General features: G+C 39.7%; 1 protein-coding gene across 3 annotated transcripts in view; it reads left to right on the top strand.

The window, feature by feature from the left end:
* The window catches only part of rtn4rl1a (reticulon 4 receptor-like 1a), an 84,857-nt gene that overhangs the window by 41,014 nt on the left and 25,740 nt on the right, over window positions 1-18,103 (top strand). Inside the window, exon 1 of one of the 3 annotated variants that reach the window (XM_079649752.1) lies at window positions 10,510-10,533. The exons of the other annotated variants lie outside the window; for them this stretch is intronic. The gene's annotated coding sequence lies outside the window, so the exon portion shown is untranslated. Of the gene's footprint in view, window positions 1-10,509; window positions 10,534-18,103 lie in introns of those variants that run through there. 3 annotated transcript variants of the gene reach the window in all.

Here is an 18,103-nt window from a genome sequence, read left to right as displayed (position 1 = left end):
GTGTTATGACTTTAATCACTTTTACTCTAGTGCTCATTTTTCACCAACTTCTTGAAAAACGAATGGCATTACTCCCATCTATACCTGCTCTTTATAGTAATTAGCAAATGCTGGATAAGATGCTGGATGTAGTGAATATTACTTTATAAACACGCACATGTTAGCATTATCATTGTTAGCATTAAGCTCACAGCACTGTTGGGCCTCAGGACAAACTCACATTGCTATTTACCATTTTCTGACAGATTAAACTAATTACTTATTAATCAAAATAATAGAGAGAAATTAATCATCAACCACAGCCTTAGTTTAGGAAATGCACAACTCAGTTTTCCTGCTGTGATTATTGTCTCGGCTCCGGCTCCCTCTGTGCCTCACGAAGTGCAGTTTCATTGTTAATGTGACCATGCCTCTGTTTACATGAACACTCCACCTCATTGACCCGTTTGTGTTTTTTATCTTTCTCACCTATAATTCCTTTTCTCTCTCCCTGCTCCCCTCCTGTCCTGCTATTAAATGCGTCTCCCTGTTGCCCCTCAGCTCTTAGCGCTCAGGTACACTCATTATATTGCAAGGCCAGCTGGTAATTAGAGGTATTTTAACAAGCTTGTGAATTGCTCCCAGTCCCACCCCTCTACACCTCTCTCTTTCTCTCCAATTCCCAATGCTCTCCCCCCTTCTGCTTCACCATTTTTCTCTAGTCCCGGTCTCTCTCGTGTCCCAATTTCACATTAGAGCTTAAATCAGATAAACACCATGGATTGAGAGTGGCTGAGCCTAAGCCTCTTTCTATCCTCTTCTGACTGTTCAATTAGCATGCTACTTTCGTGCTTCTGCAATTAAAAACAGGGGTGGGAATTTTCCAACACATCCGCAGTATTTCATGTCACATTTTCATTTGGCTCACTTCAGCCAATCAACACTGTTTTGGCCACCTTGCTCCTTGTTCGATCTGATCTAATTTAATCGCCCGGTGCTGTTCTAGTATTTGGCTCATCATCATCATCATCATCATCATGTCTCCCCTGACTAATCCCCCCCCCCATCTTCCTGTGGCTCCTTCATCATTCTGCTTGCTATGCCGCTCACACAGACCTCTCTTATTAAGGTGGAAAGAAGGAAAAAAAGAAAGAGAAGGAACAAGAAGCTTCCCCCTCTCCTTCCTTCCAAGCCGTCTTCCTCTAGTTTGCTCTGTGCTTTCTTTCATTTTATCCTATGCTTTTTCACCTCACAATCGTTTACAAAATCATCATGTATTTAAGAGCATTTATTTAAGTTTCACAATGTGCACACATTGTCCAGATGGCGAGGAAGCTGAAGACCTGAGCTGTTGTCATCAGCAGATTTGAGAATAAGAAAACACAGAAAGAAAAAACAGTGAGGGGAGCAAGGAGAGTGTGTGTGTGTGTGTGTGTGTGTGTGTGTGTGTGTGTGTGTGTGTGTGTGTGTTTGTGTGTGTGTGTGTGTGTGTGTGTGTGTGTGTGTGTCTGTGTGTACGTGTGTGTGTGTGCCCACGAGTCACTTATTGTTAAACTTTGTGGCAAACGAATAAATGGCAAAATACAGCAAAATCATCGAAAACATATTTTCAAACTGACTCTCTCCTTCTCACAAACACTCAAGCACACCTACTGAAGTGTCCTTGAGCTAAACATTGTATCTCTACAAGCTCGAGGGAGCCTGTTCAGCTCTGAGCTTTCCACTCTGACCTTTATGTGCAGAGAAACATATTAAAAAGGTTTCCCTGCAGGAGTGAATAAACCCCTCTCAGTTATATTAAACCTCACCATCACGAGTGACTAAAGCTCGTGTATATCCAGCCGTTTGGAGTCGATGATCCAGATGTGTGTTGAACCTGCTTTTGTTGCCTTTTGAGCTAAACAGACAGATCCTGAGCGGCTCGATTAGCTTTGCCTCTGTTTCACATGGGAGACCTCAATTAATTTAGGCTGCTTGGCCAGGGCTGGTTGCCATGCCGATTGGTGATCAAATCACACTGTTGCTTTTATAACCTCTGTTCTTTTCATTGCTGCCGATATGCTACATTTAGCCCGACGGGGCGGCGGTTATTGTTTCTATTTGCTGTGAACAGACAACATGTTCTCTTGGTAATGCTGCTCATTTCTTTTCTCCTGGGAGGATGAATACTGTAAGTGAAGCCAAACACTAAAAAAAGAGAAGAGATGAAAACAAGTGATTTTTCTCTCCCCTAAACCAGAGTTCTGTTAATTGATGAGCTAATTGTGGGCTCATTATTTTCAGATTTTATTTTTTCAAAACAAACTATCAGTGGGGAGATTGGATCAGGGTTTAAGCGTTTAGCTTAGTGTAATTTTCTTTTTAATGAAGCATTCTGCCGCACAATAATCGTATTTGCCTTTTCTCTATCTTGCTTTTGATTGCGTGAAGAGTGTTCCTATAAACAGTGAACGGTGTCTTCTTGCAGCCTTAAACACAAGACAATTAGTCATTCAGGGATCGCCATCAAATCCAACATTTTATAAAGTAAGTAAGATGTGATGAACATATTTGATTTTACGAGGATCTATTGGATCTAATCCAACTGTTCATCAATCCAGATATGGCGCAGGTTGCCAGATACAGTTGTGAGAAAATCTCTTAACACAATGGTATACAATATGGCACACTGTGTCCTGCCTCTTTTGTGTCAGTTTACAGTTGTCATTAGCTAAAACTCTTACTTCAAGCCATTACGCACATTCAAAAATATGGTTATTTTTCAGTGAAGTCTTCTGTTGATACAAGGAGGTATCATCATCATGTGTGTGTGTGTGTTGTATCCCCATAAATTGTATTATGATGTATTTAAATGAATGGTTTAGCCTCTCTTACTTTCTGTCACTACTGGCAGGTCACAAAGATAGCAGTATGGGTGCTTGTTTTTCGGTTACGGCGGGATGGCAGAAGTGCTGAAGATGAAGTTGAGGAAAGAGCTAATGGTCGTTAAAGACCCCAGTGTTTATCTTGTCCTTGTCAACATGAAATATAACCTCTCTGTGTGTGTGTGTGTGTGTGTGTGTGTGTGTGTGTGTGTGTGTGTGTGTGTGTGTGTGTGTGTGTGTGTGTGTGTGTGTGTGTGTGTGTGTGTGTGTGTGTGTGTGCGTGTGTGCGTGCGTGTGTGTGTGTGTGTGTGTGTGGCAGTAACTGTGTGTTACTGTTGTGGGCCCTGGTCGTCTGCTCACCTCTGAAAGCCGGATTCGTGTGTAGCCACCGCAGCGGATCATTGGGAAATTTAATTACCCATCTGAAAGCTCTTTCAATCAGACAGATTACCCGCTATGTGTGTGTGCCCCTGTGTTTTTGAGTGTTCACCGCGGTGTGTATGTGCATGTTTGCCGGTGTATACGGCTGCTGCGTTTGCGTGTGTTAGCTCAGGCTGCCCACTGAGAACCGCTCCTGGGAGCCGGAGCGCAGAGAGGCAGCGAGCGCGGAGAGAAACAGGTTTTTTTATTTCTTTCCCACACAAGTGAGAGTAAGATTAATGGCGGGTCTATTTGATCGATTTCCGACACGCAGAGACAGATTTCTCACAAAGGAAATCAAAAGAAAACTGAACCTTTGATATTATAAACCCCGGACACAGTTTTATTTGATAAAAGAACTTGATTCCATACCTTCCGCAAACAAGATAAGGCATTTGTAATGTAAAGTTGGATGGAAATGTAAACACTAATCAGTCTGTTATTGAGGTCGTAGCGCTACATTCTTTATTATTGAGCTGCAGTTTAAAACTCCTCCCTGGCTTTCCTTACCCATTCTGCTCAGACCTAATCCCTTGTGTTATTTATTTTTCTCAACTGGACCAAATCATTCCTGTGATTATGCAAAAACACAATACAGGCAAAGTGTTCAGTTCCAGTGCAACAAAGACAGTACGGAGGCCGGGGAAAGGGATTTAGTATTTGTGTATTCGCTTTCAACACCAGAGATTTGCGGCCATATGTACAAACAATGTGTCTGCAAAAAAGATAATGAATATGCCATTGCCCTACAAAAAATATTGTGTTTGTTTTACACACACACACACTGCAAATCAGACAGACATGCAGTATGATACTTCCGCAAATACATGTTTCTACAGTTTTATGTATAGCCAAAGCTCTTAATTTAACTTTATTGTGTATTTACTTTGGATCCATCATTTATCTGTGTTTATGTTCTTGCTATGATGGGATTCATGATAAAGTTGATTCCAATACTTTAAATTAATTGTGAACGACCCTTCTGACGTTTAATAATGGAGATTGATATGTTGCCACCAAATGTACTCAAATCATTACCTAACCATTAACAATTAAAAGTCTCCTAAACTTAATAGCTTACAAAGTTTCTAAACATCAACCTTAGCCATACCAACGATCACATCCTACTAAACTTGATAGATTTCATTTTAATATTCATTAAGCCCAGCTGTATTGGAAAATCTACATTTGTTATGTTTCCCGAATTATTCGTACAGCTTTTTCCCTACCCTTTGTTTCCTCCTCTGAGCTTAAGAGAAAACATAATGTTTGTAGCACAGCATGTCCCGAACATTATTTACGCCATTAAAAGGTAGTTTTATTTACCTCCGCTCACTGGTTGCCAGTTATTTTAAACCTGTGTTTCTGATTGTTTTGAAACCATTTAGCAGCACAGGTTGACCTCGTTCTGCAGAGCCAGTCGGTGCCTCCACTCCACAGGGAGGATGGTTTTCTAAAGTCAAAGACAAAAGGTGACAAGGTTTTTAGGAGTCAGAGCCCAAGAGCTTTGGTAGAAAAGTCTGAAGAACAAAAGGAAAAGCTGAAAAAAAACGATTTATTTTATCAAAAGGTACCTTCATGACCAGAGGCCTGTACTACGAAGCCGGATTTTTGCTTAGCGAGGTGACTTCAGGGTTAACTCTGGGTTTCCGGTCCTACGACGCTAGTTCACTTCTTACCGGGGTAGATCTCCATGGTAACGGCTAACCTGCTCCGGAGGTTCCAGGATAAGAGATCAACTCAGTGAAAGCACCGCCTACTGTCCAATCAGAGCTCCGTTTACAGAGTTTAAAGCTATCAAGTCATATTACAGGATAAAGGAAATACAGAAAAACTGCCGTTGCAGGAAAGACGGCCGGCAAAAATCAACTGTGTGAACGTGAATATTAATAGAATATCACCTCCCATCTTCAGAGCAATCTGACTAATATAACATTAGCATTAAGAAAACTTACTTAAATATCTGCCACAAGTTAACATAAGTAACCGGATCATCAAAGTAACATTACGTACAGTCTGCGGCACTGTGAGTGCAGACGTCGATGTGTCCCATTATCCTTCATATCACATTTTATCACATCATAATGTATCATATATTTCCTTATCTGAGTCAGCTGAGCCGTATCTGGCCGTGCAACACTCACAGTGTCACATACTGTATTCAGAAATATTATTTTAAGCAACACATTAAGTTGACGAAACACTTGAGTCAAATGTAATTAAAGTCAGATCCACTCGTGTCTTAGAAAATAAACCTGTTAATGTACGCATTCAAACACTTTTTATTTTACCAGCTGTTCTGTATTCACCTTGCAGCTGCAGCTATGTGGCTTTTATCCTGGATAAAGTGTTTAAGTCATGGATCTTTAAAGTTGAACTTCTTCATATTTGTCTATATTATAGTTTACCGAGTTGATAAGCAGCGTCGTAGGACCGCTTAGCGAGATCGTGTTTGTTTTGGGTTAGTTAAGTCAGATAACTCAAACATATCCAGGGTATGTTGAACTGGATTCGTAGTACAGGCCTCAGATCTCTTCAGAGCTGTGAATTTGAGAAGCTATTTGATTCTTCGTACAGCTTCAAAACATTTTTTAAAATATTATAGGTTACTTAATTTACCTGTAGATATATTCAGTTTATTCGTTCATTTATGTAAGGGCAACACAAATGAAAACATTATGCAGTATTTTCATTCGTTTTGTTTTTTGTTTTTTAATCCAGTGTATTTATAGTTAGGAGTTGTCAATCAAGCATGTTTGTTGTGGTTTTGTTTTGAAGATTTCTGTATTCTCCTATTATTGAGCTTAATTAAAACTTTCCCTGGCAGGGGATTGTAATAATAATAATTACAGGGCAAACTAGACAAGGACAATATTGCAAGTGGAAATTAGAAACAATTGATATGTGCAGTACCCAAGCGGTAATTCATCACCTAAAATGACAGGAAAGATGGTCTTTGGTGTGACATCCATTGATCAGCATTGGTGCAGAAATGCAGTTTAGGTAATCATTTGATTGATAGTGGGAGATTTTATGGAGGACACAAGTTGTTCAATATCTTTGCACTTCAACAAAAAGGTCTTCTGAGGTTTTTCTTCAAGATTAAAAGATTTATCTGACAGCAGACTGACAGTGTTGAACCATGAGCTGGTGCTTTAATGTATAAGCACACTCTACTGTATGGCTCTGATTGAGTGAGCAAGGTAGGTGTTCAATCTTACTCAAGGATACTTTGACAGGACACACTGTGGTTGGGAAACAGTTCGGCAGCAGCAGGATTTGTTGATGTGAAGTTACTTAGTCTGGCCAGGAAGCAGACAACGTCCACAACGTCCATGTGAGAGGAGATGGAACGGACAAGCGGCACCACAATAACAAAATAACTCTGCACTGTCACTGGATGGACCACGAGCAAAAGAAACTCAGGAATACCAAATATCTTCGCTGTCATCTTCGCCTGACTGATCTACAGTTTGCATCCTTCTGTTGCCTTGGGCACACACAGAAACAGTGCAGATCAAAGAGTAAGCTAATGCGCAATGGTGCAAAAAGATTTTAAACAAGATTTTTCATGACTTCTCATTTGGACTCGTTGATAACATACCATCATCTTGTGACAGTGAGAGAAACAGAACATTCAGAGCACTTTGATTGAATGAAAGATAGCAACAAGACATGATTGACAAAAAATGTTTTAGTCAAAATGTCGACTACTGATCTGAGACCATCGGGGAGAGAAAACACAATTGCACTGAAAATGTTCAACTGATGTTATAATAGTGAACCATTTTTAATCTTCAAATTATTTTGTATTAAAGAAACATATTTTAGTGCTCACAATTAACTGAGGCAATGATAAGCAGAAGGCTCTCAAAGTTAATGAGGTTTATCGTTAATAATTTGATGCCACATTTAGAATATCCCCTTTTACAGCTCTGGAGAGCTCCAAAAGTCCTGGAGGTACACTTACCCCAGTTTGGGACTAGTGGAACTAGATACAATACGCTCTTCAGCACAGAGGGAAAATCCCTGAAAAGATCCAGGGGCCTCGTTTCAGTTTCTGACACACGTGTTGTGCTTCCATAACAGCTCGATCCAAAACGGTGATTCGTGCTGCCGCTAACTACTGAAATGGATTGTTTTTCCCAAATTTCCGGACTTTATTTTTCTGAAAATCTCAGAACTTTTATAAGGTTGCCTGCTGAGCCGCTGCTTCCTCCCAGAGGAAAACAACCACAAGGGTGTAGTAGCTTTACTGTATGTTGATACTGCAAGCTTATATGATGCCAACATTTAGCAAAAGCAGCGTTCTGCAAGATGGATGCATAAAATAGGGAAGACGGATCATTACTCATTCATTAAGATTACCAGTTCACTTTCACAAGCAACATTTTCTCAGAGAGGGTATTTAAACCAAAGGACTTGTTTCTGAAACATTTTTGTAGCGATCATCCACTTCCATCACCAATAAAATCAAAATATGTTATGAAAGATGAGCCCACCATGGACAGTGTGACAGCAGTCTGGCATGAGCGATTGCTGTAATAGAGACAGAGCAGCGAACTGTTAAGAGATGGATATTATAGAAATATTATTGTTCAGATATGATTATTGTTGCATAATGCAAGAGTCAACTCTTTGATTCTTCCAACTGTCTGTGTGCCTTAACTTAGAGAAGTACAGAGGCTGTCTTTCAGCTTGAACCAGTATGCAAATGTGCGACTGGGAATCTCGTTCTCCTGCATAAAAACATGCTTGTTCTCGTTCACGCCTGCATTCATTTCACACTTACACTTGAATTAATTTTTCCTTCAACCTGTCTCCAACTGGAGCGTAGAATTCCTTTAATTCTTATACAATGACATATTTGCATTGTTCCCCATTTCCATATTTACATCCCTACTCTTAGGCTATCCGGTTTCCATAATTATGACTTGTACAGTAGCATACAGTATTCCCTTGTCAATATGCATGCCATTGCCTGCAGCTCCGCAATACTATAGGAGGAACTGCAAGTGTAATGAGTGGACAGTGGTGTTGAAATGACAGCATACTCTAATGGTATGTAAATGTTTGTATGAATTATTCTTGTACAATATTTATGCACAGGCCTCCTGCTTTAGTCCACAGTCCCTTCACATCCTGTCTGACCCACAAGAGTCAGTTTGCATACTATTAGTGTTTGTTACTGTTGTACATTTTAATGATGTACAGTCAGGACCAGCCTTATTTCAGCCATGGAGTTTGATGCTCAGTACGGCTGAGTCACATCACTGCTGGTTCCCGTCTGACACGGTTAGCTTCTCCAGCTCTGCCGCGGCACACTTACGTCTTAGTTCCCGACATCTAATGCTTTATGGAGTTAAAATAAGAAATGTTGACCGATTTTCAGTGGATAAAACAGGGGAAATTAGGCCTAAAGAGGTTAAAAGTTCAGAATTCAAATGGCAGATAAGATAAAAGACATCATTTTGTGTAGAAGAAAATCAATTATTGATCCTCTTCTACCTTGTTATTAAGTGTTAGCCTTCATATTGCTATTAGTAAGGCCTGCCACTTTGATCCAAATAAAAAACTGTTTAACGTCGCCAACACATTTTCAATTGACCATCAAGTGTTGTGCTAACTTTGATGATCCAAGGTGATCAATTGTTATAACTGTCAAAAGCTCTCTTAGTTCAGTATTTCCTTTTGGAGCAAGCACCTTCCCAACCAATGACATAACAATCATCCACCAGGTGCACTAGTTGGTAATAACAATAGGAATTGTGAATATGGTAAATATGTTGAATGTCAGTGATGTAGAGCATCACAGCTATTATTAAAAATAGTTGTCAAAATACAGATACAATACTGAACAAAATACAGCTTAAAAACACTGTACTACTATTTATTCCCTTCAGTGGTTTGTTACACAAACATGTTCACTTTGTAATTTGTCATGGTCCACATGTGTCTGTCTGATCTAGTTGAACAAAATCCACTTGACATCGGTTATAGAGTCGGAAAAATATAAACAACTTTTATTCCACATTTGTCACAAGGTATAGTTTACAGAGATTTCTTTTTGATATTAAACAAAAACATGACAGGACACGTTGAGAAAACAATGTGACAGTCACTGTAGAAGATACACCAGGGAGAGAGCTCTTAAAGTAACAGTACGCAATCAAATCTTAATAACAAAACGTTCTTATTCGCTATGATTACTTTACTTTTGATGTACTCAAATTCAAAAGTTCTAACTCCAAATGTTCCTCTTCTCAGAAAAGAAGAAGAATACGATGATAAAAGATAACCAGCTAATCCTCGTCTCATACACATTGAATTCTGGGATGTTTTTGCACCAACATCTGGCACATGGATGCAGTTTATGTAGTGTGACCTGGACATCTTTACTGGGGAGCTGAGCTGCGAGTTGAGCTGCACCATTATGGAACACATGTTTCATGAATCCCCTAAGCGATGCACAATTACCATATTCTCTTTCCACGTCACTGAGTGTAGGTTGAAACTTTCAAACATGCTGGTACTGCGTGAGCATTTTACAGCTCGGTGCGTCGTCTGATAACTTTATTGCTTATTCTAGCACATTTTCTCAAGGCAATATGTACAAATACTGTAGTCACATTCTGAGATTGTGTTTATGTGACTCCTGCTCATTGGGTGTTTTGGGTTGAGGCTGACCTACTTGACATCATATGAATAATACATAGCTTGCCCTGCTCTCCATCTTGTCTCCTTACATTCTTCTGTCCTCCCTCTCCATCCCGTCTCTCCCCACCTCTAACCTCCTCATTGCTGTATGACCATCCGATAACCAATGACACGCTTCATTAAGTGATCATTTGAGTGTGTGGAGGAACATCTCCTGTTCTTCCAGGCATCGTTAGGTTTGACCTCTACTATCTACTATCTCTAACATTCGGCCCTTTTTTAATCTCATGGGCTCAGAATGTCACGATTCGATGTCTAGGTTTGGGTGTTTTGCTGTTTTCCCTGTCATGTTTTCCTCCTGTTTATTGTCTGGTCCTTTTCCCTGGTGTGTCTAATTGTCTGATTATGTTCACCTGTGGCCCCTGTGTTTCCTCCTCCCTCCTCACCTGTGTTTCCTCCTCCCTCCTCACCTGTGTTTCCTCCTCCCTCCTCACCTGTGTTTCCTCCTCCCTCCTCACCTGTGTCTTGTTGTGTGATTAGTCTTGTGTGTATTTAAGTGCTGGGTTGTCTGTCTGTCTTTGTCGGTTCGTCTTGTTCCATGACTAGTTCTGCGGTGAGTGTTCTGTTTTGTCATTGTGTGTATATATATATATATATCTCTCTCTCTCTCTCTCTCTCTCTCTCTCTCTCTCTCTCTCTCTCTCTCTCAGCCTTGAAATAAAGGAATGTTCAGTTTATATCTGCATTTGGGTCCTGCTTGTTTCACAAACCGTGACACAGAACAAGAGACAGATTTTCTCACAATGTGATTTTCACATACGCAGAGTTGTATTAGAATGTTTTTAAAACCTTTGTATTGCTCTCAGGGTCCCATGTTGGTGTAAAATAATGACTTCTTACAATGTTTTAATTGGAAAAAATGGTAATAGTTTATTCAGTTGGGTTTAAGTAGTGGATTTTATAGAAAATTATCTTCATGCTCTCAAGGAACAATGTCTGCGCACAGAACAAGCAGTGCAATTAACAGGAACATTATGTGCCTCGGCTTCACTGTGCTTCGTCATACGAGGGACTTTCCATGTTGGCAGCTTATTTTTAAAGCATTATCTAATATTTGATCATAGCAGTTAATCTTACTCCACTAATACCCACATACGTCAACTATTATATCAGAGTATATTTAAAGCTTATGGATTAATCAAAGCTTCTCTTTTTTAACTTTTCCTTCCGCTGAACAAAAATCACCCTAATAAACAACAGGTGGCTTTGCTTGCATTAGATTTAAAAAAGGCAGGTAGGTAGATGTTCTGGACCTGAAGATAGCACAGGTTAAAGTACGGCTAAAAGGATGCACTCACATGATGTGGTTATTTGTTGATGCCATGTTAAGTGAACTTCTTCCTCACAGTTCAAATGAAGGAGCTGTTAGAGATTAGAAAAGGAAACATGTTTACATGTGACCTCTCACAGTGTTGTACATTTTAATCCTGCCCTGATTGCTGTCTTCGCCTCACTTAAAGGTAGAAAAAATTGCCATACTAAATCCAATTTTCCCATATCCTTGATAGCCAGAGCCCCCTGGGAAAGGAAACATAAAGCTAGTTATTTGATGCTGTTTTCTACAGATCCTCGCACACTAGCATTCATAAGGGCCTTGACACACACACACACACACACACACACACGGCTCTAAGACTAACCATTTAACATGAAGAGGACCCTGTGACCCTGATTTAACATCCACGCTTTGACATCGCCAGTCAATCGTACATATTGATGCCCGTCCTTAGCAGAGGACTTTGATAGCAGGACTGTGTGAAGAAGACTTTAGGGGGGGGGGGGTCTTCATCCCTGAGGGAGCAGTTATTCTGAGAGGCAATGGATGGTGTGTCACAATGTGCTGCGTTTTGCAGAAACACAACAGTTTTAGTAATGGCAACCCACTGACCTTTCCACTAATGCTTCCCACCCCACCCCCCCTTCACAGAATCCCAGCTTCCAACACCTCCAAAAAAAGCATAGTCTGGTCAAATGTAATGAAATGCAGGAATTAAGCAAGCTCTGAAATACAGATTTTGAACTTTGGGGGAAACTGAAAACAAATGCCTCCGCTCCGTCTTAGACAACCAGTTTGTGGTTTCTCAAAAACCGGATCCTTTGTTACTCATGTCAGCATTGCTAATGCTGCAATGCATCATAGCTTTGGGAAAAAAAACAATGAAGAATCCCTGCCATATAAATCACTTAAGAGAGTGTTCAGTGCTACAGTACAAGTGCTTAAGTATAAACAAGTATTCATTATTAATGAAGTGAGATATATCCACCCGCCACACCTTTACTTTTGATTTATAAACCAAAACAGCCGCCTGTTTCTACTCATCTTTGATATTCATTCAAATATGCTGGTATAATATAATTCTCTCACTGCTCACTCACATGTTGAAGCTGTCATATTAGACAGCCGTGTAAGGAGTGCAAATCACAGGTAGGCACATTTTAGGATGGTTTTAGAAGGCCGTGGTTCAAACTCAATTATTATGACGCATTTGAAATTATTTGACTAAGATATTCAAACAATCACAAATCCTCAGATTGTGTCCCTGATTAACTGAGCTGAGCGGCACCAGGATGTGAATTACTACAACATCGCAAAGTCTTGATTTCCAGCTGTGTGCGAGCAAGAGAGATGCACACAGCTAAAAATAAATATATCTATGATTACTGTTAGCCTTGAAATGGCAAATTTGCACCATTATTATTGTTGTGTAGTCTTTGGAGTGAAGTTCCTCTTACTTACTCTCACATCCACGTTGAGGTCGGCTTTGATCATTACCATTTTTAAAAATGCCTTGATTTTTGCCAAGGCAGGAAACCGAACACTGCTGTAATGATAATCATCTCTGGGCAAGCACTGTGTCTGTTGGTCTCCTCTCAAGGTAACACATTGGCAGGGATTGGAGGACAAAAAGGTTTTGGAGTTACATTTCTGACTGCAGTGACCAACACTCATCCAGCATTTTGAGTAATATTTTATAATGCATCACGGTAAACAACAAACAAGCAGTACCTTGAGCGATAATGGGATTATTCATAGTTTTTAATTATTTAAAAAATACATGTTCCATCAGTAAAAGCACAGGTGTTAATAATAAATGAATGATGGCTGGATAACATTTAGCCGCTTCAGTTCAGGGTCGTGGTATTGTACATGCTGGCTCAATGGCCATCAATGGAGTCATGGATTAGTAATAACTGCTTTTCCTTCTTAACAAGTCAAATCATCTGCTGTGAAAAAAGGACATTCACTGAACTGAAATCCCTTATACTACTTCTTATTCATTAAGTAATAACAACTATGATTATGTAACACTTTACTAACGCTTGTTTCAGTCAAGTTTAAGCCATTTATTGCAGCAAAGATAAACTTTAGGAGATCACAGATAGAGGGGTAGTTGTTGGTGTATACAGTACATATTGAGCCAAAATATTGTAAGAGCAGATTCCTATTAGAAATACTCTAGAAGATAAATATGACAGGTTTGCAGAGCTATGGAAATAGTCAGAAGATGTCCGAAATAGCTGTTAGTATGGACATTTTCTGCTTTTATGTCAGATTTGTTATCAATAAATTGAATACCTTGGGTTTAGGACTGGCAAAAAGAGACAATCAAAGAAATATGGTTTGGACTCCTCACAATTTTGTTACGTTGTGTGGACCAAACAATAGATAGATCCATTTAGAATACAATCTGAAGATGAATGGGTAATGAAAATAATCAATGTTGTTGTAAATGACTTTAGTACCTGCTCGTAGTACCACAAAGCTCCATGTGTGGTTGCAATTCCTAAATGGAAAAACAAAGACAAGCAGAAGAAGAGGTATCAGTGTAAAATCTTACATTTTACTCAACTGCTGCAAAATAATACATACATCTTTCAAAATAGACCGCCCTCGTCTGTATATACAACCTGTTTAAGGTGTTTACAATATATGAACAAAAGAGCAAGTTGGCTGCGTATTCCTTCAAAACTGCTCCTCATCCACCACAGACACCTCTGACATTAATTTGATGTTATAACTGTCAGGGAATTGGGCCAATCTTCTCAGAATAAAAGTCAAACCTGCTTCAAACTATTCATTACAAGAAACCATCATCTTCCAAGGGCATCCATTTTTCTATTGTCTGATTTTCACACAAAATGTTTTCAAAGCTCATGCCAGATGTAAAGGCTCAAATAGTTTTCTTTCATCCAGGTCCCATTCTGCCCTTGTGGCTTCAGCAGCATGTCAAATAGATAATCAATATCCTCCTGTGGCTTTGTTCCCCTGCATGCTAGATAATAGTTAGAGTTGCTGCTGCACTGAACACACCTCATTAACCACTAGTTGCAGTGGTTAAGCTTTTTCCAGGGCAGCCTCTAGTAAACAGAGACTAATGCACCTGACAGTAATGGCAATGATCCACATACTTCAGCCGTGCTGCCACTTGAAGGGTGACGAATCCCATCATACTCGCTCACTCGCTCCAAGTCAAGTCATGAACAACAGATTATTGCTTTTTCAAATTTAAGAACATCTCTTTTTGTTTTTCTTTCATACTGCATATATATGGCATCTCGCATGTATGGTTGTATGTATAGAGGGGTTAAAATCAATCTGAAGGTGTGATAAGTATTCAGAAAGTTGCTGGGTGAAAGTCCAATCCTCTGTACATCACACATACAGCACCTACACACTGACACGTGCCATGTAAATACAAATTATTATGTGAGGTCGGGTGCGAAATGAGAAGGGGAGACAAATACAGAGACCTTCATGTTATTTTAAGTCACACAAGTAGAGACAAACATCTCATCAGAAGCGTGTGCTATGCTGAACCTCTGGCTTCAAATCAACAAATCAATACATTTATATGTCGGGGGGAACGTGAAATGTCTGCTGTTCTGCACCGTGAATCTGAATGTGAAAACTCTGCAGTGCTTATGGTTTATTTACACATTATATTGCACATTCACACATCTAAAAAACCCAGAACAGACGGGGAAGTAACAATTGCAGACCGTTCAATACAAACAGTCAACCTGAAGAGAGCCAATTACAAAATGGAGTTAGCCGAATGGAACTGACAGGAAATAATTATTATCCCTTTTTTTGGGGGATAAATTGTGGGTGCATTTCAATTATTATGTTTCAGTGAGAGAACTTGAAGATGTTTTGTTAGCTGTAAGCCTCATATCTTTAGAGTGCAAACCCCTCTCTTTCTCTCTGTTTCTTGCCTCCTCTTAAGTTATTTCCCCTCTACCTCATATTCTACCTCTTCCTTGATTGTCTGGCTTCCTAACTGGAGGCTGTGATTGGCTCAGAGAGTATTGTTGTGCGGGCTCTGTGTCAGACTGAGCCAAGGCTGCAGTGTCTCTACAGTATGTCAGACACTTATGGAGATGCAAGGTGTGTGCAGAAATGCTCATGCATACACACAAACACACACACACTAATTTCTCTCCTCTTTTCACCCAAACACTCCAATGTGACGTTATTGAATCTAAATGATTGAAATGGAGTCATATCTGCACTCTATTCCCCGAAGTAATTATGTGAAGCGGAGATGGAGGCTGTGTGCATCGGGTCCATCATGTCATCATGTTAGTCATCTTGTTCATTCCATCTCATTTCCTAAAAGCCATAACATTTTAAATTGACATTACTTAGTTACCCAGACCATTTCACAATAATAATAATAATAATAATGTATTTTGGTGGAATTGCAATCGCTAGAAAGAACATAAAAAACTAAAGTACACAAAAAGTACATTAAGGCATGAAATGTATTTGTCAAGGAATGATATTTACTTCCTCCCAGCTGGAGCACAGTAACTCTTTCCTCCTCTTCTGGTAATATAGTTGATAATTAAACACGTCTGCAGTTGTGTGAAGTATGCTAGTGTCACAGCTCTGTACTGTGACGACTTTATAGAGAACATTTCTAGTTACGACTTGTTCCTCGTTGATTGGTTATCGACATCATCTGTTGATGTCGATTGGCCTGCAACATTATTCCCTCTGCCAAAAAATACTGCCGCACAAACATCATAAAACTTCTCCTCTACCTTAAAACACTCACGTTTTTTGACTGATTCAAATAATCATTGTCATTGTTCAGCAGTAGTTTTAGTTTGTCGCAGTCATAAAGCCGTGGCAATGCATCCACAGCACAGATGCCTCACTGTGGGTAGTTGTTGTTGAGTCATAGTTGTCATCTGTGACTTTAACATGTGCAGTGTGGAGCGCCAAAGGAGAAAAAAAGCAACTACAGCAAGAGGTTGAAAGAAACGTGGCTCAACTTATCTGACAAAAGGGGTTGTTGTTGACATTTCTTTTCTTTGAGCTATCATTTTCTTCTTAATGCTGTGTGAATTAAACAGAACTGAAGATATTTAGAACAGAACAGATTGCAAAAAAGTACAGGTGTTGTCACTGCAGTCAAAAATATCTCTGTTGGGGGTTTTGGTCCAATCAGATCGCTGCTCGTTGGTAAACAGCCTCTCAGAGCCAATTAAGGATTCTGCAGTTTCCACTACCTCAGATCGGCCCTGCTTACATTTGTTTAGCTTTAACTGGTTGTGTTTTAAACCTTTTATATGAGAATCTATCATTGATGTATTGTGATGGCTCCCATCATTTGTCAACAAAATCTACCTTTATTTACGTACATTAGATTTGTATCAGTCTTCTTATTTAACTCTAATTTTTTGATGCAATACATACAAAAGGTCAGTACATTTCCCTCATGTTTATTTTTAAAGTTGGAACCAAAAACATGTCACATGGTCACATCTCTTTTAATAACTATGTATCTGCATGTAAGATGTCTATTTAAAACCGTTCAAAGGACTGTACGGCCTTGGCAGAGGTATACGCTCTGTTAATATTTTCTACCTTGAAAACCAGGATCGTTTCATAACAGGCCTCCCTGCTTAGCAAAAGTTACAGACACGGCATAAAATAAATGGAGACTGAGCAGAAACCAAAGCAAACAGGATTCAACTGTGTACGATCGTAAGCCCACACCAAAACATCATTTGAAAATGTGACCTCGATATGTCACTGCAAGAATGCTAGAGGCACGTGCCTCCGCCGAACCGTGACTTATATTCATCTTGAGCCACAAAGAGTACCTACAGAACTTGAACAGAGAAATATACCAAACGTGAAATGATGAATTATTTCTACCCCCTGATAAGTTGCTCTATTGAATTTCTACCACTTATCATTTATCACTGGAGCCCGAGGAGGCTTAGCTGAGCATGTTTCACTCCGCTGTACATCAGATCGTCTGAGCTGTTCCGTTACTGACGCTGTACATCACATTAATTTATATAATCCCTGCTCTGCCACCCTCCACATTAACATTTCCAGCACAACGATAGCACAGACTGAACCTGCAGATTACAGATGACTTTCACATAGCTGGACTTAAAACCACATGACAGGAGAGAGACAACAGACTTCAGACTCAGGTGGAATGAGATGAAGGTAGAAAGGGTGATGGAAGAGGAGGGGATGCACAGATGGGTCCATGATGAGGAGAGAGAAGATAACAGTGATTTTCTATTTTAATGCCAGATGAAGCAGAGGGAAAGAGGTGGAGAGAAGGGAGGGGAAAAGAGAAGGCTACGTCAGGGAAGTATGAATATTTCATCAAACTTGTGACGATCAGGAACACAGAGTAATGGAGGGAGAGAGAGAGAAAGCGAGAGAGATTAAAAATACCCTACAGAGAAAAAGGAAATATATATAAATGTTTTACCTTTTAGTTTTTTCCTGATGCTTGTTTTTTTGTGTCATGTGACTTGTTGCCGGAAGAAAATGGTAGAAGTGTGAGTGACATTTTGAAAGGTGAGTGCCGGTGTTGTCAGAGTTTGTTGTGTTAGGGCAGAGAGGTGTAGCTTAGTGATGTCTAAAAGATTTTCAATGAAAGAGTTTATTTTAACGGCGCCTTCTACGTTGTGAATGCATCGCTAGATTTATGATAAGGAATTGTCCTCGAGTGAGCCTTAGAAACACAAAAACAAACACTGTGAATAAATTAAAAGGTAAAGATATGTTTTTATTTCTCTATAGGTATCCTTCCGTGATGCTGTCAGACTTTTAGTGGACGTACAATCACAGCTTGCATTTGCCC

The sequence above is a fragment of the Notothenia rossii genome (genome assembly GCF_949606895.1).
Source record: "Notothenia rossii genome assembly, chromosome: 9".
In the NCBI taxonomy this organism is placed as follows: Eukaryota; Metazoa; Chordata; class Actinopteri; order Perciformes; family Nototheniidae; genus Notothenia; species Notothenia rossii.
This window is presented reverse-complemented; position numbering and strand designations above follow the sequence as displayed.